This window comes from Cololabis saira, chromosome 4, assembly GCF_033807715.1.
Source record: "Cololabis saira isolate AMF1-May2022 chromosome 4, fColSai1.1, whole genome shotgun sequence".
NCBI lineage: Eukaryota > Metazoa > Chordata > Actinopteri > Beloniformes > Belonidae > Cololabis > Cololabis saira.
This window is the reverse complement of record NC_084590.1, coordinates 45,645,022-45,671,974: the sequence shown is the minus strand read 5'-3', so window position 1 is coordinate 45,671,974 and position 26,953 is coordinate 45,645,022. Positions and strand designations below refer to the sequence as shown.

Genomic DNA, 26,953 nt, shown 5'->3' with positions numbered 1-26,953 from the left:
ATTAAATTATATTCAAACCATTTTGCATTGTAATCCTTAATTATTCTGTCTTTCAATATTTTTTAAAACTCAACAGAGATCTACATAATTTCAGTTCATCACAAAGTCCATTCCATAATTTGACTCCCAAAAATGAAACGCATCTGTATTTAACATTAGTCCTCACATAACATGTTTCAAACACACATAGCCTTCTTGAATTATAATTTGTTTCTTTTAATCTGAAGAAATGTTGTGAAATGCATCGCCAGCTTCCATATTTAGTAACTCTTCTCATGCACACGTTAAAAATAATAATAAAAAAGCCCTGAAGTGACTCATATTGAAGTTTATTGCATAGAGAAGTCAGAATAATGATTACACCCCCTCCGGTGTTATTCACAGGTCTTGGAGTGAAGATCACGCTGCAACCGCGAGCTCGTGGAGGAAGGAGGGCTGTGGACGGAATCACGACTTCTGGGAGACGGAGAAACGAGGGCAAGGATTGAAGCGAGCGACGGAGATAAAAAGATAAAAAGATAAAAAGACGACTTCAGCGATGAGACGCCCTGAACTCAGGACCTGGATCCAGTCGTGGTGTAAATGCTGAGTCATTAGCGAGGTGGAGAGAAGAGCACGAATCATCCAGAGGAGCCACGACTCTGACCTCTGAACTCTGAAGCCTCGACTCCAAACGGAGCGCCTGACTTTCATTTAGATAGATAGATATTCTTCTTATTCTTCGTACCTTAATCAATTATTTTTAATTCAGAAAAGATTTTTGAGAATGATTTCATATTCTACTCATCAAGCACCTTCTGCACCCTCATTTAGCAAATGGGAGCAAAGGGAGGCAAGCCGCTCCTCACACGCAGCAGATCTTCACTTCCACCTTAAACTGTTAAGATTCCCCCAAATGCTTAAAATAATACAGTAAATAACCTCAGGCTGAAAGATGAGTGCAATAAATAGTAGAACTGTACAAACACGGAGAGGAAGTTTTAATCACAGCCCTTCCTGCGCTGGGACATGTTCGTCCCACCTCCGTTTACCAGGTTAGCAGGTTGTTCTTTTTTTAAATAATTAGGAAACAAAACTGCACCGACAGCAGCAGCGACTTCTCTCACGTCTTGGATGAGAAACCAAAGATAGAAAAGAAAAGAAAAGAGTGTGCAGCAGACGAGAGGAGTGGAACGGCGTTCAGAGGCTTTGAGGCGTCGGCACTCGAGATCTGTGGCGTTAACGCAGATTTGATTCCCCGTCTGGCCAGTTACGTTTATTCTCATCCCGTCTTTCTTTAATGAATCCCTCCATTAACTCTCCAGCGCTACAGCTGCGATTCTCCGTTCTTTCATCAAATCAAATCAATCTTTATTTGTACAGTATAGCCAGTACTCGAGTTGTAAAAAAACAATCAGGGGGGATGGTGGATTTTATCATATGGGGACAGATCATTTGTGCTGATTACAAATAATATAATATATTACAAATACTAGCAGTGACCAAAACACCTGCAGAAATACTGCAGGAATGACATAGCAGCAGTTAAATGCAGCCTTCTGTAAGCTTTAAATATCCACTGGGCTTACATCAAATACATCAAAACACAACAATAAAAAACTGTTTTCTGAACTTATCAATATGACTCTGTCTTTCACAGGATAAGTAAAATGGATCACTGCAAAAACTCAAAATCTTAACAAGAATATTTGTCTTATTTCTAGTTAAAATGTCTCATTTCAGTAAAAAAATCTTATTACACTTAAAACAAGACTCATCACTGGAAAAAACAACAATTTTCACCTGTTTCAAGTAGATTTTCACTTGAAATAAGTAGTAACATCTCCCAGTGGAACAAGATTTTTTTGCTTGTAATAAGAAGATAAATCTTGTTCCACTGGCAGATTTTTCTACTTATTTCAAGTGAAAATGTACCTGAAACAGGTGAAAATTGTCACATTTTTCTGGTGTTATTTTTCTGGTGATAACTCTAAATGTTGAAATAGCAGTAAAACCACATTCATTGATGAAATGACATAAGGGATGGAAAGGGGGGATGGCAGTTTTATTTTTATTTCAGGGGGGATGCCATCCTCCCTCATCCCCCCTCAACTTCAGTACTGAGTATAGCGCTTTTTATACAAATAGGGATAAGCAGGGGAAAGCAGGATAAGATAGGCTATGAGGTTAAAATACAAAAATCATAAACCCTCTTTTTGCTGCCCTGGATCTCTTTGATAATTCTGCCACACAATGTTTCTGAAAGCAGTTCTATCAGCATTCTGGGAGGTGATTGGTCCTTACAGCATCATTAGCTGCCAATATAATCTCCATCACTCCACACTGGACTGGTTCACCTCCTACCTTGGTAACAGGACAGAGTATGTCAGCTTGGGATCTTCCAAGTCCCAAACAGCCCCTGTTACGTGTGGTGTCCCCCAAGGATCTGTCCTAGGACCTCTCCTTTTTATCTTGTACATGCTGCCCCTGGGTCGTGTCATCAGCCGACACGGAGTCTCTTTTCACTGCTATGCCGATGACACTCAGCTGTACCTCCGGACTGACCCCAACCTACGTTCCACCCCAGTCCTCTCATCTTCACCCACTCAAGCCCTCTCCAACTGCCTGAAGGAGATTAGGGCGTGGATGAGTCACAACTTCCTCCAACTCAACAGTTCCAAAACCGAAGCCATACAAACTGGCACCCCTCACCAGGTCCAGTCATCACCCATAACCACCATCTCCTTCTCCGGTCAAGACATTCCCCTCTCCACCTCTGTTACAAACCTCGGTGTGAAGCTGGACCCACAACTCACCTTCATAAACCACATCAAACATCTGTACAAAACTTGCTTCTTCCATATAAAGAACCTATCCAAACTCTGCCCCTTCCTCACTTTCCCTGATGCAGAAAAACTCGTCCACACTCTAATCTCCTCCAGGCTTGACTACTGCAACAGCCTGCTCATTGGTATCCCCAACAAACACCTTCGGAAACTCCAACTCATTCAGAACTGTGCCGCCCGAACTCTGATGAAAACCCGCAAATACGACCATATCACCCCTATTCTCCAGAAAGTCCACTGGCTTCCCATAACCGCAAGAATCCAATTCAAGATCGCCCTCATCACCCACCTCTGCATCTACAGCACTGCCCCTCAATACCTCAAAGACCTCCTGACCCCTCACTCATCCACCCGGAACCTCCGCTCACAAAAGACCAACCTCCTTTATCAGCCCCGCACACGATTCCGCTCCATGGGAGACCGAGCTTTCTGCTCCGCTGTCCCACACATCTGGAACTCCCTCCCTGAACACCTACGTCAACCCCAGTCGGTGGACATTTTCAAAAAGGGGCTTAAAACTTTCCTGTTCAGGAAGGCTTTCCCTGGTCTTTTTTAGATGTTTTTATTATTTTTATGCTTTTTTACTTCTGGTCTTTTATGTGTCCTGACTTTCCCTTGTTTATGTACGCACTTTGAGATTATACAAGAAAAGTGCTCTACAAATAAAATTATAAAATGTATTATAATACATAATAAGTATTCATATGTTGCATAACTACAGTCATATAATTCATACAACAGCTCAAAAAACAGTTTTAATAACACTAACACAAATCAATATTGGAATCGAATCGGATCGAATCAAATCTTGATAATCGATTCTGGACATTTGAATCGATCCCCAGCCCTGGTATTAACCAATAATATATATGCAGACAAATTAAAAAAAAAACAAAAAAAAAAACGAGGGTTTTGGTGGCGATGCTCCAGGGCCGCCCCCCCCTCAAATGCCCCCCCAGCAGCTCCGTGCTCAAAGGTAACTCGGCATGTGCTCGATGCTGCACACGATGCTGCAGGACGCAGGTCCGGGCTATCGAGTCCTCACGGACGTCTAACTAAATCATTCCTCTGGATCGTCCCCCCGGGGGACGGCCCGGCGGGGGGGGCCCGTCCCCATCTACCCAGGGGGGCCCGTTCCCATCTACCCAGGGGGGCCCGTTCCCATCTACCCAGGGGGGCCCGTCCCCATCTACCCAGGGGGGCCCGTCCCCATCTACCCAGGGGGGCCCGTTCCCATCTACCCAGGGGGGCCCGTTCCCATCCACCCCGTCTTTAACATTTTCCTCCGTCACACCAACCAGCTTCACATCCTCTTCTCTTTCCGTTTTCTCCTGCCTGGCAGCTCGATTTCCATCCTTCCTCTAGCGCAGTGGTTCCCAAAATGGGGGGTAGATAGATGCATGTGGTAATCTCTCACCTGCAACCCGGTTTGAGAGGATCTGTAACATGAAGAGAGCCCACCCCACTCACTGAAAAGGTGTGGGGATTAAAGGTGCAATTTTTGCAGAGCAATTGTTGAAATTTTGATTATTTGTTTAGCTGTTGATGCTGTTTTTTTTCCCTCAGGGAGCTGGTTATTTTTGGAAAAAAATATGTTGAAAGTAATGCATACTGTATTATACAGTAAAAAGGATCCATCCATCCATCCATCCATCCATCCATCCATCCATCCATCCATCCATCCATCCATCCATCCATCCATCCATCCATCCATCCATCCATCCATCCATCATCTATGATTGTGTGTTGAGCATGTTTGGTTCAGGGTGTGTGTGTGTGTGTGTGTGTGTGTGTGTGTGTGTGTGGTGTCTCTTCAACAGCTCTTCAATCTCTCTGAGCAGTAATTATCAGATAATTAGTATTCATCATCAGCTCTTTGATCATGGAGCTTTCCAGTAATATTAGCATTATCATCGACTGAGCGGAGAGACGTGAAATGGAGGAAGAAGGAGGGAAGCAACGAAAAAATGACTTAAAAGATCACAGACGGATAAAAAAAAAAGCTGAAACCTTCAGAGAGGAAAGAAAAAAAGGACAAGATAAAGTAAAGAGACTGGACACGATCAACCTAAACCAGCAACAATCCGAGTGTCAAGTCTGAATCAGAAACTGTGGAAAGTCTCACTGGGCATGTCTGCTATCGCCGTCCTGAATATTTATTAAACCATTAGCTCTTTACAGCATGATGAGGACGCTGTGGTCATCTTTGTTCCAAACAAATATTGACTGAAATGTGTTGCCATCAAGCAGGCCCGGTTCTATGAGGGTGCATAAGCATGCATTGCACCCTCAGTTTATGTGTTTGCATGCTCAGTTGAAAAGACGAAAAAAAAAAACTGACAAGTGCGCGCGCGTTAAGCCTGATTTATGGTTTTGCGTTAAATCGACGCAGAGGGTACGCGGCGACGCACACCTACGCCGTATGCTCTGCGTTGGTGGAATGCAGAACCATAAATCAGCCAGTGTACGTCACTCATCTGCGTCCAACGCGCAGTTACCTTCACCAGCAAGACGCTGCTCTCTGTTGCTCCGTTAACACAAAGTAACGATGGATATTCGGAAGTGGTTCAAGCACAACCACGCCAGCAAGTTAGACAACGGTGGTCATGAGACAGAGACTCCATCTCAACTTGACTGGACCACACAGGTTATATTTATTTTTGTTATTTATTTTTCTATGTTTTATTTTCTGTTGCTACACTGCAAAAACTCAAAATTGTAACAGGAATATTTGTCTTATTTATAGTTAAAATGTCTCATTTTTAGTCAAAAGATCTCATTACACTTAAAACAAGAGTAATTACCGGAAAAATAACTTGTTATTTGACAATTTTCACCTGTTTCAATTAAATTTTCACTTGAAATAAGTAGAAAAATCTGCCAGTGGGAGAAGATTTATCTTCTCATTACAAGCAACAAAAATCTTGTTCCACTGGCAGATTTTTCTACTTATTTTAAGTGAAAATCTACTTGAAACAGGTGAAAATTCCAGTGAGTCTTGTTTTAAGTGTAATGAGATTTTTTTAAACTAAAAATGAGCCATTTTATCTAGAAATAAGATTGTTAAGATTTTGAATTTTTGCAGTGTAGATTGTCTGATGGGTGAGGTAGCCCAGACTAAATGTAGCATTTTCTTTGTTCTGCAGCGATGTTGCTGCAAAAATGCACTTGAAAGACACTTTAAATATTCTTGTTTTGCTAGTATCATTCCGCTTGAAATTATGGGAAATGCATAATTTAGTGTTGAATAACGTGCCAGGCATGTGCACCCCCTCTGATCTGAGATGCAGCCCTAGTCATCATTTTCTAGAACCGGCCCTGCCATCAAGTTCGGAGAGACGACAGGATCCTCTCTTCATCTCAGATGCTCAAACAGAATCAGCAGGAGAGACCACGTCTCTCCAGTGTTAGCGTCGCTCCATTGGTTAGCCGTAAAATTCAGAATCCAATTTAAAATTTTATTAGTTGCGTATAAAGCCCAAAACGGCTTAGCTCCGCATTATTTGCAAGACCTGATAGTGCCTTATGTTCCTGGCAGAGCTCTCCGTTCTCGGAGTGCAGGTTTACTCGTAGTTCCTAGAGTATCTAAATGTAGATTTGGAGGGCGGGCGTTCTGCTATCAGGCACCATTACTATGGAACCAACTTCCAATCTGGGTTAAGGAGGCTGACACCACCTCCACCTTTAAAACTAAACTTAAAACATTTCTGTTTAGTAAAGCCTATAGTTAGTGTTTAGTAAACCTCTAGCTGGTGTTGGTAAATCTCTAGGTAGTGTAAACCAGGGGTTCTTAACCTTTCTGACCTTGGGGCCCAATTTTCTCAGTACAGAGTGGCCCGGGGCCCATTAAATATTAACACTTTATAGCAGGGGTATTCAACTAAAACTTAAAGAGGTCCATTTAGAGAAGATTTACTCAAGCGAAGGTCCAGAACATCATTATATATATATATATTTTATATATGTATGTATGTATGTATGTATGTATGTATGTATGTATGTATGTATGTATGTATGTATGTATGTATGTATGTATGTATATATATATATATATATATATATATATATATATATATATATATATATATATATATATATATATATATATATATATATATATTAGGTGTGTGTATATATTCAAGTAGCCTCATAGTTGTATCAACATCTGCATCTGACTGTTATATTAAAAAAAGTACATTTCATAAATATTTGCCACTTAACATGTGTAACTTGAATTACACATTTTTTTCTCTTAAAAATAAAATAGATTTTATTTTATTTTTCAAATGCTATCTTATTTTATTTCTCTACCAGCAGTTTGAATTTCCCCTTTTCTTTGTTAATTGTCTCAACACATTTTTATAATAAATGAATATAAACACATCTTAGCAATTGAACAGTTTTACAGTTTCTCTTTCTTCCCCTCTTATAATCTTATGCCTCCACTTTCTGTCGTTCAGTGAGAGAACTGAGCTCTAATTTCTCCTGCCAGAACTTTAAATCTGGGCTGGATGGTGTCAGGTTCTCATACACATGTGAAGGTGCTGGTGAACCTGGAACGATATTTAGTTTTAATTATGTTCATTGTGGAGAAAGCTGCTTCACAGCTGTATCTGGACTCAAACATGGGTGTTTTAAGATTTATTTTATTTAAGATATTAAATTCATCAGTTGTCAGGACTCAGCGTGTCGGGCTTCATCCGAGCCTGATCAGACGGGCACGAGCCCGCAGCTCTCCTCGCTGCAGCCCAGTCACTTTCCGATGCTTTTGCAACAACAGTCCTGTCCAGCAGACACTTCAGCCCACGCATCTACCATCCTTCAACAGTAACGACGGAGCCCGCTGCCGCTTCCTCCGGGCCTCCGGCCCGCCTCTGCGGGGCAGCTCCACCGGGAGTCTCGTCTCCTTCTCGGCTGCGAGCCCCAGGTCTCGCCGTCCGCCCCAGGTGTCCTGCCACGGATCCGCCGCCGGGCAATCACTGGCAAATCACGCCCCCCTTCCCCCTTCTCATGGTGGCTTCAATTACGTCCGCCTTAAGCCTGAATTATGGTTTATCCCTGATCCTGGCGGATCTAAACCTACTCTGTGCAAAATAAATGATTTTTTCTGTAAATACACACCATTTCTCTTACTATTACACGTACAGCTAGCTGAGTGTCTTCTCCTCATTTGGTTGGGAGTTGCTATGCAGTCCCGCGGCCCTCGCGGCCCACACGTACAAAACTGAATTCTTTTTGCGGCCCTCTAGATGGCGCTCGCGGCCCAACGTTGGGCCGCGGCCCTATGGTTAAGAATCACTGGTGTAAACTCTAGTGTGTTAGAGTCGCTCCTGTAGTTTCTTGTGCTGGTCCCCCATTTTCTTCTCTTTTTTTCTCTTTTGTACATGTTGCAGCATCTTCTGCCGGTGGCAAAGAGCATCTCTGAATACACAACACCGGAACCTGCAGCGTGGGAGTGAGAGGGGCAGGGTAACGGCCCGGTCAGGCGGGGGAGAGGTTTGTCCGTCAAGACTCCTCTCCCTGGCCCTGCCCCTTCTCAACCTTTCCCCGACCCTGAACCCCAACCTGGAACTTGCTGATTGGGCCGGAGCTTCGGGAGCTGCGTGCTGGCCTGCGGTCCCCACCCCTGGTCATCCTGTTGCTGCTTCCACCTGCCTGCTGTGCTGTTGACGTCCCCGACCCCGAGTCTGGCCCTCGGCAGGAAGGTCCCCCCTTATGATCCAGGTCCTGGTCCAGGTTTCTTCCCTCCTACAGGGGAGTTTTTCCTTGCCACTGTTTGGCTTAAGGTTTTTCTCCCACTAGGGGAGTTTTTACCTGCCATTGTTTATGTAATAATTGCTCGGGGGTTCATGTTCTGGGTCTCTGGAAAGCGTCTAGAGACAACTTTTGTTGTATTAGACGCTATATAAATAAAATTAAATTGAATTGAATTAAAAGCAGCAAGACACAATTAAACAGTAAATAACAAATAAAATGATAAGAAAAGAGGTAAAATAATAAAAAGCACAAGTTGTTAAGAAGTAAGGGCAGTAGAGTACAGCAGGTACATCTCATTCTTAAAATGGCAAGAATTACGTTTCTATACAGTCAAAACGTACAAACACCGGGTCAAATACAGTATTACAAAAGTAATCTGTAACAATTCGTACGGTGAATTAAACCAATTTGACAATTCTATGCCACAATGCCTGTTTCCAGGTCTTATTTCACACAACTGATTTTAGAGAAATGAAGATTAATTTTGATTTGGTTCATATTGAACGGCACATGAATAAAAATACTTTTAGATCCAAATATTTATTTTTGTTGGTAGGATCTGTGAGAGTTTCTTATGCTGGGATCAGAATCTGAACAATGCTTGTTTTAATTGATTAATGCCTCATTTGATTGCTTCTGATTGTGTCAGTTGCGCCTAAAACAACCCGCCAGGGTTGTAATAAATGAGTGTGAACCATCTGCGTTGGCAGCATCTACACACAGTTTGCATTTGGCTCATAAACAGTGATTCTGCAACGTTTTACGGCGCATGTCCTCTGTGTTGTTCTCCTTTCCTTGTTATACAGCATACTCTTAAATTAAATACTTACCTGCTGTACTCTACTGCCCTTATTTTTTAACAACTTGTGCTTTTTATTATTTTACCTCTTTTCATGTCATTTTATTTCATTTTATTTCTTATTTAAGGGTACTGAATGCAGGCATTGTGGCATAGAAGTGTCAAATTGGTTTGATTCACCGTACGAATCGGAACAGATTACTTTTGTAATACTGTATTTGACCCGTTCTTTGTACGTTTAGACCGTACAGAAACGTAATTCTTGATGGAGAGGAAACATGTAGATATTACTGAAGCGTACTCTTGAATTAAATACTTACCTGCTGTACTCTACTGCCCTTACTTTTTAACAACTTGTGCTTTTTATTATTTTATACGGAAGAGTATTAGGGCAAATATTTGAGAGGGGAAGATTTCTTTTCCATGATGCACTTTGAGAAAAAAGTTGAAATGTCGAGAAAAAAGTTGAAATGTCGAGAAAATAGTTGAAATGTCGAGATTAATGTTGAAATACAATTTCAAGAATAAAGTCGCAATTTCGTAAATAAAGTCGAAATTTCGCCTTTTTTCTCAACATTTCGACTTTTTTCCCGACATTTCGACTTTTTTCTCGAAGTGCATCATGGAAAAGAAATCTTCCTCCTCTAAAATATTATTTTTATTTTTCTCCTGCCTGGCCCTAATACTCTTCCATAATGTTACCTCTTTTCTCAACATTTTATTTCATTTTATTTGTTATTTACTGTTTAATTGTGTCTTGCCGCTTTTAATGTTGATGTAAAGCACTTTGAATTACCTTGTGTTGAATTGTGCTATACAAATAAACTTACCTTGCCTTGTGATTCTAAATTCCTCTGTGCACTTGTCTAATAAAACCTAACAAAGATGGAGAAAAGGCCCGGAGCGCTAAAGGAAAGACGAAGACGAAAGGCCGGGCCGTCTCAGAGGCAGAGGAGGTCAGCGGTCGCACACTCCCCGTTTTATTACAACACATCGGTTCCTCAGATAAAGATTCGATATCCATCGCCCGCCTGATGAATGACGGCGTTGGGGGATGATGTAGAGGTCTGATTCACAGTAAAGAGACAGTTTTAGAGTTTGGTGACGGTGATTTAGCCCTCGGAGAGTGAGTGGAGCTCAGAGGAATTCCGCCGTCTGATGGCGGCGGGACCATATATCAGGCCGGTGGGTCGTATTTCCAGCCCTACACGGGGGCATTCACGCCTCCAGCTCTCAGGCTGAATTATCAATTTAGATGTTAAATCTGGAGGAGAGGAAAGACTGCCGAACCATTTCATAACACTGTGAGTTCTCCAGAGGTGAAGAGTGAGACCCCGGAGGACATGGTTTTATTTCATACGCCCAGGTCCATCACTTAAACGCTCTGTGTTTGAATCAGATGCCGTTTTGAGGAGTTTTATCCGCAGATTGTGGCCAGCTCTCTTGGGATGGAGCAGCAGGGTATATCTATTTAGACAGCACACTTTAACAATGAAAAATTCTGGAAAAACCATGAACGTGTTAAGATTTGATTCAAACACACCAGTGTCTCTCGGGTTTATTCGGTCTACGTGGTGCATAAGAAACAGCGTCTTGCCTTTAAGAGCTAAGACGGTTCCAGAAAACCTTTAATGCCTGCAAGTTCATCTCGAGTCTGAAAAGTGGTTTTGCGATGTAAGGAATTAGACAACAGATCTGAGGATGGAGGTTTCGAGACGGAGCGATATGATCGGTTTTCCTGGTCTGAGTGAGGATTCATGCAGCTCTGAAGAAGCTGCTTCACCAGGCGTTTAGAGGGCTGCTGCAGTTTATTCTGAAAAACATCCACATGGTAATGTCTGTCGTAATTCAAGGACACCCCGAACCACCCAGCTGGTTATCTTTTCGAAAGCATTTCATAATGTTTTCGGTTGATCCTGCTCCTTGCTGGTGATGTTGAAATAAACCCAGGACCATTACAACAGAACACAAACCACCTGGATGCTAGGCTACCTGAGCTACATCCATTGTTAACAGAGCTGCCTCTGCTGCTACCTGGACTTCAATCACTACTAGGGTTGCCACCCGTCCCGTAAAATACGGAATTGTCCTTTATTTGAGAAAAAAATGTTGCGTCCCGTATTGAACTAATACGGGACATGATTTGTACCGTATTTTCCTTAACTTTTACACCATATTCTAGTTGAATTATTGAAATAAATTAACTTTTACACCATATTCTAGTTGAATTATTGAAATAAATTAACCTTTTCACCATATTCTAGTTGAATTATTGAAATAAGTTAACTTTTACACCATATTCTAGTTGAATTATTGAAATAAATTAACCTTTACACCATATTCTAGTTGAATTATTGAAATAGATTAACTTTTACACCATATTCTAGTTGAATTATTGAAATAAGTTAACTTTTACACCATATTCTAGTTGAATTATTGAAATAAGTTAACTTTTACACCATATTCTAGTTGAATTATTGAAATAAATTAACTTTTATACCATATTCTAGTATAATTATTGAAATAAATTAACTTGTATACCATATTCTAGTTGAATTATTGAAATAAGTTAACTTTTAAACCATATTCTAGTTGAATTATTGAAATAAATTAACTTTTACACCATATTCTAGTTGAATTATTGAAATAAATGGACATACGTAGCATAGGAGGATATTTCAGCTGCTAGTATGGTTGTCTGTCTGTACAGTCATGCAAGTTCAATGCTATTAAAGCACTTTAAACTTTAAATCAAAGCATTTTGTTTTTTCATATAAAATAAACACATTTTTATGCAGTTTAGAAGTTTTGGGGCTTTTTTTTTTGGCTCCTGCGCTGCTGAAATCAGGGCGTCCCTTATTTCTATTTCTGAAAGGTGGCAACCTTAATCACTACAACCAGGGCTAGTTTCACTGTTGCCTGGGCTACAACCATTAGTAGCTTGGCCCTTTCCTGGGTTACCTCTACTCCTACCTGGGCTGCCTCACCAGCTAGCTGGGCCTCATTCACAGCTATCTGGGCCTCACACATGGCTAGCTTCACTGTTACCTGGGCTACATCCATTGGTAGCTTGGCCCCTTCCTGTGTTACCTCCACAGCTACCCGAGCTTCAACCACAGCTAGCCAGGCTACAACCACAGCTTCCTGGGCTTCAACCACAGCTACCACTGTAGCTAAACTCAAGTCACTTTAGATACAATATACTGCTAAATCGGTTTTCCTACTATGTGTGTTTTATGTTTGTTCCCTTGTTTGATTGTATTGTTTGACTGAATTGTTTTCTCTTTATGTTTTCTGTGGGGACTGCGGGTGGACACTAGTATTTCTGCTAAAACCCAGTGTATTTACACTGCTTAATGTAGTGTTCATTAATATGCATTGTCCCGTCTAAATAAACTTTGATTTTATTTTATTTGATGTGTTGTTGTTTTCAATAATCCGAGCAAGTGGGAACATGCTCATGTTGATCCACAAGAAGTCCCAGAATGGAACCCTGCGGAACTCCTTTTCTTTTATGATTATTAGTGGATACAAAAAAAGGATTCAAACTAGTTTAGCACTTTGCCAGGAAGGTGATGAAAACCATTTATGGAGTATAATTCCACAATCAAGAGACAGTCAGCTACCAGTTTAGGATATTCTGTCCAAATGTTTTGTTGTTTTTGGTTTCATTTTTATACAATATACTAAGGTACACCACAGCTTGGTGATATTTATTGTCTTTAAAGCTATGCATATATCCTTAAGAGGACACCTTCACAATCCACATACTAAAAGACAGCTGACCCGTTAGCCCACATCCCACATGTGAGCTAGCACAGTGAGTGTGACCTTCACAACATATTACCAGATGGAAGTCTGCATGGTTTCCTGCCAGTCACAGGAGGACTGAACCTACCAGAAATCAATCAGACATTTCATATTCATCAGGTTCTTTCCAGCCCTCTAAGTCATCATTTGTATTTCCTGCACACAGGCGGTGAAATCAAACCATGCATAGAATTAATGCATGAAATGTTCCATTAGCTCCGACCTACCTGGGTTTCTGGGGGAGGCAGGAAGTCTGCAGGTGGAGTCAGATGTTTTAATGACAACTTGAGATTCCAGTCACATCACTGGCTTCAGGGTTACAACGGGATGACAAGCTAACAAGGGCACCCTCCCACCTGCAGGAGAGTAGAGAAAGACGAGAAGAGGAGGAGAAGAGGGAGGTGTCGGGAATAGAAGGAAGGAACGCAGGGATGGGAAGGAGAAAGAGAAAAATGTCAACATGTTGCATCATGAATTCATTAGTATTCCTTACAATTCTTTCCTGCTTTCTTCTGTCCCTCATGTCATCCGCCTCCCCTCCCTTCCAATTCTCTCCATCCATTTCTCCTTTCTCTCCTGCCTTTTCTTGCCCTCCCCCCAGGGTGGCTCTGCCTGTTTAAATTTCATTAAAGTCCCTCAGCTAGACATACAGAATATGTGAAAGCAGCTGCTCGTTTGGCAATTTTTCTGATTTTCAAGCCGTCGACCGGGTTTCTTAAAAAAAGAAAAACACACAACATGAAATACGAATGAAACGAAAGCATTGAAGGACCCGTGTCCTGGAGGACCGCTGTCCTGGAGGACTGCTGTCCTGGAGGACCGCTGTCCTGGAGGACTGCTGGAGGACCGCTAGAGGACCGCTGTCCTGGAAAACCACTGTCCTGGAGGACCGCTGTCCTGGAGGACCGCTGTCCTGGAGGACCGCTGTCCTGGAGGACCGCTGTCCTGGAGGACCGCTGTCCTGGAGGACCGCTGTCCTGGAGGACCGCTATCCTGGAGGACCGCTGTCCTGGAGGACCGCTGTCCTGGAGGACCGCTGTCCTGGAGGACCGCTGTCCTGGAGGACCGCTGTCCTGGAGGACTGCTGTCCTGGAGGACTGCTGGAGGACCGCTAGAGGACCGCTGTCCTGGAAAACCACTGTCCTGGAGGACCACTGTCCTGGAGGACCGCTGTCCTGGAGGACCGCTGTCCTGGAGGACCGCTGTCCTGGAGGACCGCTGTCCTGGAGGACCGCTGTCCTGGAGGACCGCTATCCTGGAGGACCGCTGTCCTGGAGGACCACTATCCTAGAGGACCGCTGTCCTGGAGGACCACTGTCCTGGAGGACCACTATCCTGGAGGACCACTGTCCTGGAGGACCGCTATCCTGGAGGACCGCTGTCCTGGAGGACCACTGTCCTAGAGGACCGCTGTCCTGGAGGACCACTATCCTGGAGGACCACTGTCCTGGAGGACCGCTATCCTGGAGGACCACTGTCCTGGAGGACCGCTATCCTGGAGGACCGCTGTCCTGGAGGACCGCTGTCCTGGAGGACCGCTGTCCTGGAGGACCGCTGTCCTGGAGGACCACTATCCTAGAGGACCGCTGTCCTGGAGGACCGCTATCCTGGAGGACCGCTGTCCTGGAGGACCACTATCCTAGAGGACCGCTGTCCTGGAGGACCACTGTCCTGGAGGACCACTATCCTGGAGGACCACTGTCCTGGAGGACCGCTATCCTGGAGGACCGCTGTCCTGGAGGACCACTGTCCTAGAGGACCGCTGTCCTGGAGGACCACTATCCTGGAGGACCACTGTCCTGGAGGACCGCTATCCTGGAGGACCACTGTCCTGGAGGACCGCTATCCTGGAGGACCGCTGTCCTGGAGGACCGCTGTCCTGGAGGACCGCTGTCCTGGAGGACCACTGTCCTGGAGGAACGCTGTCCTAGAGGACCGCTGTCCTGGAGGACCACTATCCTGGAGGACCACTGTCCTGGAGGACCGCTATCCTGGAGGACCGCTGTCCTGGAGGACCACTGTCCTAGAGGACCGCTGTCCTGGAGGACCACTATCCTGGAGGACCACTATCCTGGAGGACCACTGTCCTGGAGGACCGCTATCCTGGAGGACCGCTATCCTGGAGGACCGCTGTCCTGGAGGACCGCTATCCTGGAGGACCGCTGTCCTGGAGGACCGCTATCCTGGAGGACCGCTGTCCTGGAGGACCGCTGTCCTGGAGGACCGCTGTCCTGGAGGACCACTGTCAACTTTTGAAGATGTACTGTAGGTTTAAAAACTCAGAAATTCCTTATTTAATCTGATGTATCAGCATCTAGGGTAGTATGTCTTGTTTTCTAATGTGCTTTTCTATTTTCATGAGAGTTAAAAAGGAAAACAGGTCCGGTAAATTTGGTGTATAAACGGTGAAAATACAAAAGAAAACCACAGAACCTGCTGAAATCACTTATGACCAAATTATTTAAACAAAGATTAAAAACATAAGAAAATATTTTGTTGATGGTGGGTAGAAAAACCCATGTTTGACGTTTATGGTTTAGAAGAAGCTACGTAAAAACAATAATAATAGTAATACTACTACGTTGTCATGGATACTGGAGGTGGAGAAATGCTACATTGATGAATACTTCAAATAAGCTAATCGGGTTTATTAAGACACTGAACATCTGCAGCTGCAGGTAAAATTAAATTAAATCAGTATTTGAACATTTCTCCAATTAAATGTCTGTTTGATCAAAAGAAAATGAGTTTGATTTTCTGATTTGTCTGCAAATGAAACCTGAAGCAAAAACACACAAATCTCACTTTTTCCCAGACAGAAGAAAAAGCTAATATTTTCCTCCACCTTCACCCCACCCACGCTCTGAAACCTACAGACGGTTCTCCCAAGGCATGCTGGGAAACGCTGCTGAGAGAGGTTGTGGAAGGTTGAAGGAAAACAGGTACGGCAGGGAGAATAAATGAGAAGATTACGTCCCAGAATGACCTCTGAAAGATCCCCCGTGAGGATGTGCATCAGGCGGGAAACAGCGATCCACGCCAACATTTTGAGGAATATGCAAATGACAGAGAAACAAAATAAGCAAAGAGTGACCTGGAGCGGAGAGACTAGCGGAGTGGGAGGAAGAAAGAGAAGTCTTGGTGCGTCGGACCACTGGGGAGGAAAACCCTCCAGCTGTTTCAGGTACGAGAAACGGACGTAAACGGACCGACTCCAGCTTCAGACTTTGTGAGTCACACCTGCGCTGGACTCGGCAGAAGATGTGGACGTTACGTTCTCCGTCTGGAATCAGCCGTCATGTTCTACCGGCATTGATCATCAACTGGCGGCCCGCAGGGCCGGATCCAGGCCAGCCGAACTGTCCAATCCGGCCCGCGACTGGATTCCATAATAATGAGGATCAAAGAGAAAATATTTTGTGGTCCACGCTATTAAAGATGCTGAAAACAGCAACAACCGAGACTCTTAACTATCAGTAATCCCCGACGCATGTGACACAACATGACACAAATAGTGTCATGTTTTTCCCTTCCTTCCTTCCTTCCTTCCTTCCTTCCTTCCTTCCTTCCTTCCTTCCTTCCTTCCTTCCTTCCTTCCTTCCTTCCTTCCTTCCTCCTTCCTTTCTCATTCCTTCCTTCTTTTTCCTCCCCCTCCTTCCTTCCTTCCTTCCTTCCTTCCTTCCTTCCTTCCTTCCTTTCTTTCTTTCTTTCTTTCTTTCTTTCTTTCTTTCTTTCTTTCTTTCTTTCTTTCTTTCTTTCTTTCTTTCTTTCTTCTTTCTTTCTTTCTTTCCTTCCTTCCTTCCTTCCTTCCTTCCTTCCTTCCTTCCTTCCTTCCTTCCTTCCTTCCTTCCTTCCTTCCTTCCTTCCTTCCTTCCTTCCTTCCTTCCTTCCTTTCCTCATTCCTTCCTTCTTTTTTCCTTCCTTCCTTCTTTTTCCTTCCTCCCTCCTTCCCTCCTTCCTTCCTTCCTTCCTTTCCTTCTTTCCTTCCTTACTTCCTTCCTTTCCTCATTCCTTCCTTCTTTTTTCCTTCCTTCCTTCTTTTTCCTTCCTCCCTCCCTCCTTCCTTCCTTTTTTCCTTCCTTCTTTTTCCCTTCCTTCCTTCCTTCCTCTTCCTTCCTTCCTTCCTTCCTTCCTTTCTTTCTCTTCTTTCTTTCTTTCTTTCTTTCTTTCTTTCTTTCTTTCTTTCTTTCTTTCTTTCTTTCTTTCTTTCTTTCTTTCTTTCCTTCCTTCCTTCCTTCCTTCCCTTCCTTCCTTCCTTCCTTCCTTCCTTCCTTCCTTCCTTCCTTCCTTCCTTCCTTCCTTCTTTTTTCCTTCCTTCCTCCCTCCTTCCCTCCTTTCCTCCCTTCCTTCCTTCCTTCCTTCCTTCCTTCCTTCCTTCCTTCCTTCCTTCCTTCCTTTCATCATTCCTTCCTTCTTTTTTCCTTCCTTCCTTCTTCTTCCTTCCTCCCTCCTTCCCTCCCTCCTTCCTTCCTTCCTTCCTTCCTTCCTTCCTTCCTTCCTTCCTTCCTTCCTTCCTTTCCTCATTCTTTCCTTCTTTTTTCCTTCCTTCCTTCTTTTTCCTTCCTCCCTCCCTCCCTCCTTCCTTCCTTCCTTTTTTCCTTCCTTCCTTCTTTTCCCCTTCCTTCCTTCCTTCCTTCCTTCCTTCCTTCCTTCCTTCCTTCCTTCCTTCCTTCCTTCCTTCCTTCCTTCCTTCTTTTCTCCCTTCTTCCTTCTTTTCTTTCTTCCTTCCTTCTTTTCTTCCTTCTTTCTTCCTTCCTTCTTTTCTCCCTTCCTTCTTTTCTTTCTTCCTTCTTTCTTTTCTTTCTTCCTTCCTTCTTTCCTTTCTTCCTTCCTTCTTTCCTTTCTTACTCCCTTATTCCCTTCCTCCTTCCTTGACCTGAAGACAGCACAAGGGTTAAGAGGCCTTTTCCTATCACTTCCGTGGTGTTTGTTTTTCAAGTGCTTGAGGCAAAATATCTCTATCACTCCTGGTGGATGACTGTGGTCTAGGTGATAGGAGACTGACTCATTAAGGCTAAAAATGCCTTCAGTTTTGTAATGAAATGGAAAAAAATATAAACAATAAACATCAAATAAAAATGTTATGCAAAAAAATTGATTTTTATTTAATTTTTATTTGAGGGTCCGACCCCCAAGGTGACTGTCCGGTAAAATTCTGGCCCTCTGACAAATATAGTTGGCGACCCCTGCTCTAGGGTCTCGTCAAAAAAAATCAACAAATGCTGACAGGATTGGCCGAACCAGCAAGCTGTTGGAACCCCGGAGGTTTGGGATCTCACTTCTGGGGAAGGTGTGACACCGAGATCCATCGCCGTCCAAAAACGATGAAGAAGACATCAGTGAGCGGCACCGTGGTGCTGGACGACGCGTCTCCCAGGTCACCGCAGGACATGACAAGTCTGGTAATGTTGGCCGGGCTCCACTCAGGGGAGGTCCGACTGGTGTGACAAATACAACCTCAGGTTTGCCGTATTTCCATGTTCCTTTGAGCCAGATGGGGCTATGATGCATTAAAGGGGACCTATTATGAAAAACACGTTTTTTCTTGTTTTAACATATATAAAGTGGTCTCCCCTCACCCTGCCAACACAGAAAAGATGAAATGCCACCAAATTGTGCAGGGTCTGTTCACCCCGCCCGGCTGAATCTTCCAGTGTCATGTGACTTCTACGAGCCGTTCAGAATCTGAAGATTTCCATAGGTCGGCCTCCGCTGCTAAAACCACGCCCACAACCAACTCCGCCGGCTCAGCTGCAGCTTCCTCCATTGTTCAGAAGCGGTGACTGTTTCCACAGCGAGGGACAGTTTTTGCATCGACACTTACCCTCATAAAAGGATCATTACCAACAGTACGGACCCGACAACTGCACACGAGTCAGCGGTAAGTGACGTTATTTTTTTAATGTTATTTATATTTGTCTATAAGTATGATCTTTGCATGGGCTAAGTATTTAGCTCAGCTCCGGAGCACCGGGGCCACTCGTTGGCTCCAGTGTTCCCTAACGGAGCCACTCACTCGTTAGGTAACACCGGAGCTCTATTAGTAATACATTTTTCCTCTGTTTATGGTTTCAGATCTTCCAAGCACCTGAAGCTGTTCAGACACCTTCAGAAGACGCACGGTCCTTCCTTGAGCCAGCAATAGTGCATACATGTTATTTTGTTATTTATATACAACTTATGTTCTTTTATTTTTTTAACAATAAACTTGCCATTTGTGAAAATTTAGTGTTGTGATTTATTTTCAGTTAACATGATTCATTTGTCTTGTAACATGTGAAATAAAATGAGGAATCTGAGTAAATAACTGTGGTGTACCTGTTTATAATTCAATGAAATCTTTAGTGTGAAGACGAGGTGACCCGGATCCCTCTTCAGGGAACTAAAGGCTGATTTATGGTTCCGCGTTACACCAACGCAGAGCCAACAGCGTAGGGTACGCGTCGATTTAACGCAGAACCGTAAATCATGCTTAAGATCCGTTTACTGAATGAGAGCGTCCGACTATCGCATCGAGCTGCGTGACATCGGACACTCTCTGTCCACACTGAAACCGTTAAACTCGTGGCCAGTTAGGACAGTCCAATACAAAAAAAATAAAGCAATGGAATTTATTTTGTCGCCGAAGCTCCCTCGCATGGGACACGCTTTGTGTACGCAGCCGGCTCTTCTGGCTGGAGAGGCTTTGTCTCCTCCCCTGCTACACGTCATTCAAGCAGCCAATCAGCACACAGCCTCATTATCATAGCCTCCCCGCCCCTCAGAATCCAGCACAGAAAATGAGTTTAGAAGCGGTAAAACTAGAGACATGGCCCACAGGCTGAATTTCTGATTTATGTAGAAAAAACAAGCTTTAGATTGTTTTTAAGACATTCAAGGCCTGTTTAAAATATACATTAAATGCCATAATAGGTCCCCTTTAACTACAACATCTGACACCCTCCATCTAAGAGCTACGATGACTTTCACAAAAATCCTAAGTATTAACAAAAAAAGAAAAGGATGAAAAGTGAAATGTCTTCAGAAACTCATAAAAAATGGGAGCAGATGCTCTCGACTGCAGTTTTTAGGATACAGGATGTGATGGGAGTTTGAAGAGGCGGGGGTGGAGATGCCGGGGACGGACGGGGAGAGAACGGAGAGAACGGAGAGAGCTGAACGATGCAGAAGTGAAGTGTTGGAGGAGAGCCGGAGCTCGGCGCGAAAGCACTTCTGACTGACAGCTGGATGAGAATCAGCACAAGCACACAACACGCGGATTAGCGTTAGCACAGCCCGCCGCTACACAGAAAGGGATTAGCCTTAGCATGCGCTAATGCTGCAGGCTAAGAGATTAGCACGGGCGGTACGGCGGGATGGCTACGGGAGAGGCGATAAGCCACCGTCTGACTCGGTTCTGGAGATGATCTGGACCCTCGAGGTCCGACCGGCGGGGGGTTTAATCACGAGGGGAAACACCACAGGCTTCACGCCATCGAGGAGCGCTAAGGCTCTTACGTAATGACCGGGATTAATCTACCACCAGGGAGCCATCGGGGGCCTCACACCTAGGCTTGCCACCCGTCCCTTGAAATACAGAATTGTTCCTTAATTGGAAATTAAAAGTTGCGTTCCGTATTGAACCAATACGGACGTTTATTATGCTCTTATTTACTGACGTCATAATATACAGGTGAAGGTCGGAACATTTGAATATATTGCAAAACTTAATTCGTAGTAAATTCAACTTAAGGTGAAACAAATATATTATTTCCCACTGCCTGAAAAGTGAGATATTTCAAGCCTTTATTTGTTATAATTTTGGTGATTATGGCTCACAGTTTATGAAAACCCCAAATAAAAAATCTCCAAAAATTAGAATATTTTATGAAATCAATAAACAATTCAATCATCAAAATTATAACAAATAAAGGCTTAACATATCTTGCTTTGCCTGTAATGAGACTATGTAATACACATGTATTAGTTTCAACTTTTAAGTTGAATTATTGAAATAAATTAACTTTTACACCATATTCTAGTTGGACCACTTTTCACTTTTCACTTTTGGACCATATTTCCAAGCACTGGAAATCTTCAACAAAAACCATAAACGAAACACAAAACCGACACGGAGCCGACCAAAACACGAGCAGCAATCGATCCAAATCTCGAGATCCAATCACAGTCTGAGCTAAGCTACCGCTACCGCTAACTAACCCCAAAAACTACAGAGCAAACATGCAGGTGAACAAGCCAGTGTGTATGTCTATGTGTGTGTGTGCGTGTATGTTTATGTCTGTGTGGCTATGTGTGTGTGTGTGTGTGTATGTATATGATTATGTGTGTGTGTGTGTGTGTGTGTGTGTGTGTGTGTGTGTGGCTATGTGTGTGTGTATATGTATATGACTGAGTGGCTGTATGTGTGTGTGTGTATGTATGAATATATATATATATATATATATATATATATATATATATATATATATATATATATATATATATATATATATATATATATATATATATATATATATATATATATGTGTATATGTGTGCGTGAGTGTGTGTGTGTATATGTCTATGTGGCTATGTGTATGTATGTGTGTGGGTATGTGTGTGTGTGTGTGTGTGTGTGTGTGTGTGTGTGTGTGTGTGTGTGTGTGTAATAATCCTATCAAAGCTCCACCTGAAGTGTATCTATAGTGGGGGAGGTTTTTTATTATTTGATTCTTTTTTACCGTTCATTCATAGAGAGTATTCTCACTTTTTGTTTAATGGCTCGGTTCTTTTCACTGTCGATAGATAATAAGAACAAACTCAGTAAGATTGTCAACATGTCTAGCAAGATTGTAGGCCGACAACAAGTCAGTTTGTCTCCCGGCCCAAAGATCTGTTATACCCTCTAGTACAGCTCTGCTAAATAAATTAAAGATGCATTATCAATTTCATAATCCACTAGGTTTGGTGTGAAGCACTTTAGGATCATTGTGTTAAGTTATGTTATTGTATAGTGTTGTACTATACTGCACTTAATCCTTCTATGTCGAACTGTCTTGTATATTATTCTGGTTTTTTTGTTTTTGACCATGTATTCTGACTGCCACAGATGCAAAAAGAAATTCTAACTAACTAACTAACTAACTAACTAACTAACTAACTAACTAACTAACAAACATTCATGCTGTTAAAAACGAAAGAACTCCACTCTCCACTTCAGCAGAAATCCAAAACTGCTGCTGCCAATCGAAGCAAAAGCTGCAGTTTTCTGTCATCATCTCGCTGCAAGTATAAATAGTATAAATAGTATAAATAAAATTGATGTAATAGACGTCACATCTCATGGATGTTTACGGAGAACAAAGAGACCGTTGGAGCAAAGGAGCCGGCGTACGAAGAGCCTTCCAGTTTGTATTTTCAGTAATTGGTCAAATTAAGAGCAGTTATTTTCATTTGAGATATAGTGTTTCTTTTTAAAATGTTTTTTTTTTAAATAAGAACTGAAGTGAAATGAAGACGTTTCAGTTCTGGAAGTGAAATAATGGGACGACAATTAATGAATTTTTATTTTTTTTTAATGAATGAATTTTTTATTTCGAACATCTATATAAAATGGAAGTAAAAATAATAATAAAAAGATAAACATTTACATCTTCATATTCACATATGTTCGAAAAAAAGGAGTAGGAAGAAGTGTACACTTTTTCCTAGTTCCTACCCCTTTATAACTATGGATTTACATTATTGCTATTATTATATCTACACAATATCCATATAAATATAATCTATATAAACACTACGTAAAGATGCCTATTATTACATAATTATCCATATAAGTATATAGGCAATATAAACATTAAATAAATATTATATCAATATCTAGAAATTACAACTATTATATACATCTATATAAATATACACTATATAAACTACATAAATATCCCTATAAATATATATGTGCTACATACCCAATAAATATATAACATATATTACATAATTTTAACTATCCCTCTCAACAGATAATATATACTACATAAATATTTAAACATATCTTAAGAAAGTATAATATACCATTTTCCCTATTTTATTTGTTTCTCACACTCCTTAACTTAAATTTCCTCTTCCATATACCTGTTTATAAAAAAAAATTTGTATTTCTTTTTAAACAGATTTATGTTAGTACTTTGTTTCATTTCCTGCTCCAAACTGTTCCACAGTGACTCCACAGTTCCATATGCACATGCTGCACATTGTTGTTCGTACTTTTTTTTCTAAAATGTAGTTCTCCCCTTAGATTATAGCCCCTTTCTCTCTGTAATTAAAGTTTGTACTGCTTTAGAAAGGTTCTTAAATAAATAAAAAAGTGTAAACGTATCAATGAGCATCAAGTAAACTGTGTGTAAATATGTACATGTGTTTATTTGGGTTATATATGTTATTTATGCATTTTATACACAAGTTGATCATCGATCCATCCATATAATGTCTTCTCATCCTTTTGCTTCACTAATATTTTACTCAAATATGTCAGATTGATGAGATATAATATTGAAAACCTGGTAATTAAATAAAATAAAATAAAATTAACAATATCATTTTACCTCATTTTAAATGAGCTTTTACTGGTTTTGATCCAACTCTGATGTAATTAAGTTGTAATGAATTAAATGTGAAAATAGTACACCAGTAGACCAAAAACTATGTCTATATACTGTATATCCACTCCGTGGGATGAATAAAAGATCTTCTGTTATCTTATCTCAGCAGCACTTTTCCTCTAACCTTCAAAATGCCTCTAACTGACAATGATTAACTGTTTTTCTGTTCTTGTTTTAAATTCTGATTACAGCAAACGACTTGACAGCATGCAGACAAAGAAGTGGGTTTCCTCTATTTCCTTTCAGGTGTAATTGGAAAAAAACAACCATTAATGTACAGTTTAAATCGACTAATGAACCTCGGATCGGCGCGACCTGACAACTCGGAGACAGGTAATCACTTCTTTATCAATAAAACATTAGATCCATGACTACAAAAAGATTCTAGCGGAAACATTTTCTAATGAAAAGCCTTTCTTTCAAATGGTGTTTGCTGTCTGGCGTGTGAGGCAGCTCCTGGGCTTTTTTAATCCGCAGGGATTCCTCCCGAACAGATCAGGCTCCCAGGATGTTTCACTTACTGAACATCAAAAAGCTGTTTACTGTTTTTCTCTAACGGTCGGCGTCTGCAGTGGACAGAACATGGGAGGCGGCTCATAGCTGCTGATTTACTCCACTTAGGGACACGACAAGAAGAAATGTGAGCACAAAGAAGTAATGAGGAGAGAAAATGTGACACACACAAGGTCATTCTCCGGCGTCTGTCCCGCTCAGTTAGCTGAATGTGCATGATGCTAAATATGAGGTGCCGTAAAGCTGGGCATACACTGTGTGATATTTTAAATCATTTGAGACTGCCCCATCTCACACTGCACGACTAGATCGCCGAGTTCAAAAGTTCGCAGCCCACGATTTCTGGTCTCACACTGTACGTCCCGATGCTCTGATACGACCCGTCTGCTCACACTATACGATCATAATCCTCACGTCGGATTTCTGTTACTGGAACTACAACGTCAAAAAGAAGAGGAGGAACCCCGGAAGTGGGAGACACCGAAGATGCTCAGCAAAAACAAACTTGACCTTAAGCCTGAATTATGGTTCCGCGTTAAATGGACGGCGTAACCGTACAGTGCGGGTCGCCGCGTACCCTACACCGTACGCTGCGTTGGTGTAACGCGGAACCATAAATCAGCCTTTGGCAATTTGTGCCATTCTGTGTGGCGATAAATGAAAAAAGATTAGACAACGTCGTGATTGGACAAGGAATTGGCTGGGCAGACGTGGGAAATGGGTTTTTTTTTTTCTGCTTTTAAAACATGATTTGTAATGTGAATTTGCAACACTTTAAACTACAAATAATAGTTTTTGACGTGTCATCAGAGATTGTGCATGCTCTCTCTGAAAGGATGAGTCCAATCGGGTCGTAGCTGCTTCAACTGTGATTCCTTCGCGAGGAGTGACCAGGATTTCAAACATTTGTGATCGGGAGCTCGTCGTGAGGTGTTACTCTCTCGTCGTTACCTCACGTATACTGCACGAGGCACGACCAACGATTGGGTCGAAATCCGGCCTGATCCAAAAAATAGTCGCACGACTGGAAAATCGGCTCAAAACGAGCCGACAATCGCACAGTGTATGCCCGGTTTAAGGGACATAATTCTGAATTAGCGTTCATAAACACATATGAAATCCGACTCTTTTACACACTATACTGAAAACCTCTCACACTCACTTGTGAAATCTTTCATACACGCAGGTGAAATGCTCTTATGCATACAACGCGAATGAAAATAACTGCTGGTAATTTTTTTTTTTTTTTAAATCGCGCTAACCAACCCACTTCCGTTTCAACTGAAATTTTCAGTTGTGTTTGTGATAAGATTTTCACCAGTGTGTGTATGAAGGAAAGATGTTCAACTGTATACAGTATATGAGCAGATTTCACTAGTTTGTGTAAGAGCGTTTCAGTAGTATCTGTGAGTGGATACACTGAGTGTGAGAGGTTTTCAGTATAGTGTGTAAAAGAGTCGGATTTCATATGTGTTTATGAACGCTAATTCCCCCCCCGGGTTCCCCCCACATTCCTAGGTCAATAATACTATAAAAAGTGACTTTGCTGTTCACATAAAACTCAACTTATCATCATTAGCATATCAGGAATGACACCATCCTCGACTCTCTATGTCAAACCATTCAAAAGTTATTGCAGAAAATATCGACCAATCAGAAGAAAGGGCGGGGCTAATTTGCACCAATTTTGTTCAAGGACTCAAAACCGAGTCCGATGACACCACCCACAAGTCTTTATATCAAACCATTCAAAATATATGCCAGAAAGTAGGAACTATCAAATATGGACCAATCAGATGAAGGGGGGCGCGCTTTTTGGCATCTATCGTTGCCACGGTAACGCTTTTGACTGAGAAAAGTAATGCGCACCGTCGCAGGATGGAGACGCACATTTTGATGTATAACACACCTGGGTGCACGTTACGGTTCGGGCGAAGAAACGGCCGAAGAAATGGCATAAATTGCGGCAAAATTACACGATTAATTCCAAATGGCCGACTTCCTGTTCAGTTTCGGCCATGGCGCCAAGAGACTTTTCTTTAAGTTGAGACATGATACAGGTGTGTACCGATTTTCGTGCATGTATGTCAAACCGTATTGTGGGGCTTGAGGCACAAAGTTTTCTAGGGGGCGCTGTTGAGCCATTAGGCCAAGCCCATTAATGCAAACCATTAAATATCAAATGTTTCGCCAGGCCTGGCTTGCTTGTAAAATTTGGTGACGTTTGGGGCACGTTTAAGGGGGCAAAAAGGCCCTCATTTCTTTCGAAGAAGAATAATTCCTACAGATACAATAGGGCCTTCGCACTGCTAGTGCTCGGGCCCTAATTATGTCCCTCACGGCACCTCGTACCTAAACGCCTGCGTTGGGATCGCTGGGATGATTTAGAGCAGTACGTTCTGTATCAGCAGATCTTCATCTTTAAAAACGGAGGTTCTACAGGGAGTGCAGCTTAGTTCTGATCCGGGATGGATTCGACATGTGCGTCGCTGAGGCCGCGTTAATCTGCCGACTGATGGCGTAACCGGCCTAAAGTTCCCTCGGGTTTCCTCCCGCCCTCTTCTGGCCCTCCGTGGGGCGGCTGGTGGCCCGGGCTCGGGGTTCTTCCTTGT

The 26,953-nt window shown here is 42.4% G+C and overlaps 1 protein-coding gene across 1 annotated transcript in view; it reads right to left on the bottom strand.

Annotated features, from left to right (window-relative positions):
* si:cabz01090165.1 (uncharacterized protein LOC100333421 homolog) overlaps nt 1–26,953 on the bottom strand; it is a 686,742-nt gene that overhangs the window by 429,672 nt on the left and 230,117 nt on the right. The window contains exon 3 of the mRNA XM_061719918.1: nt 13,419–13,547. The gene's annotated coding sequence lies outside the window, so the exon portion shown is untranslated. The remainder of the gene's footprint in view (nt 1–13,418; nt 13,548–26,953) is intronic.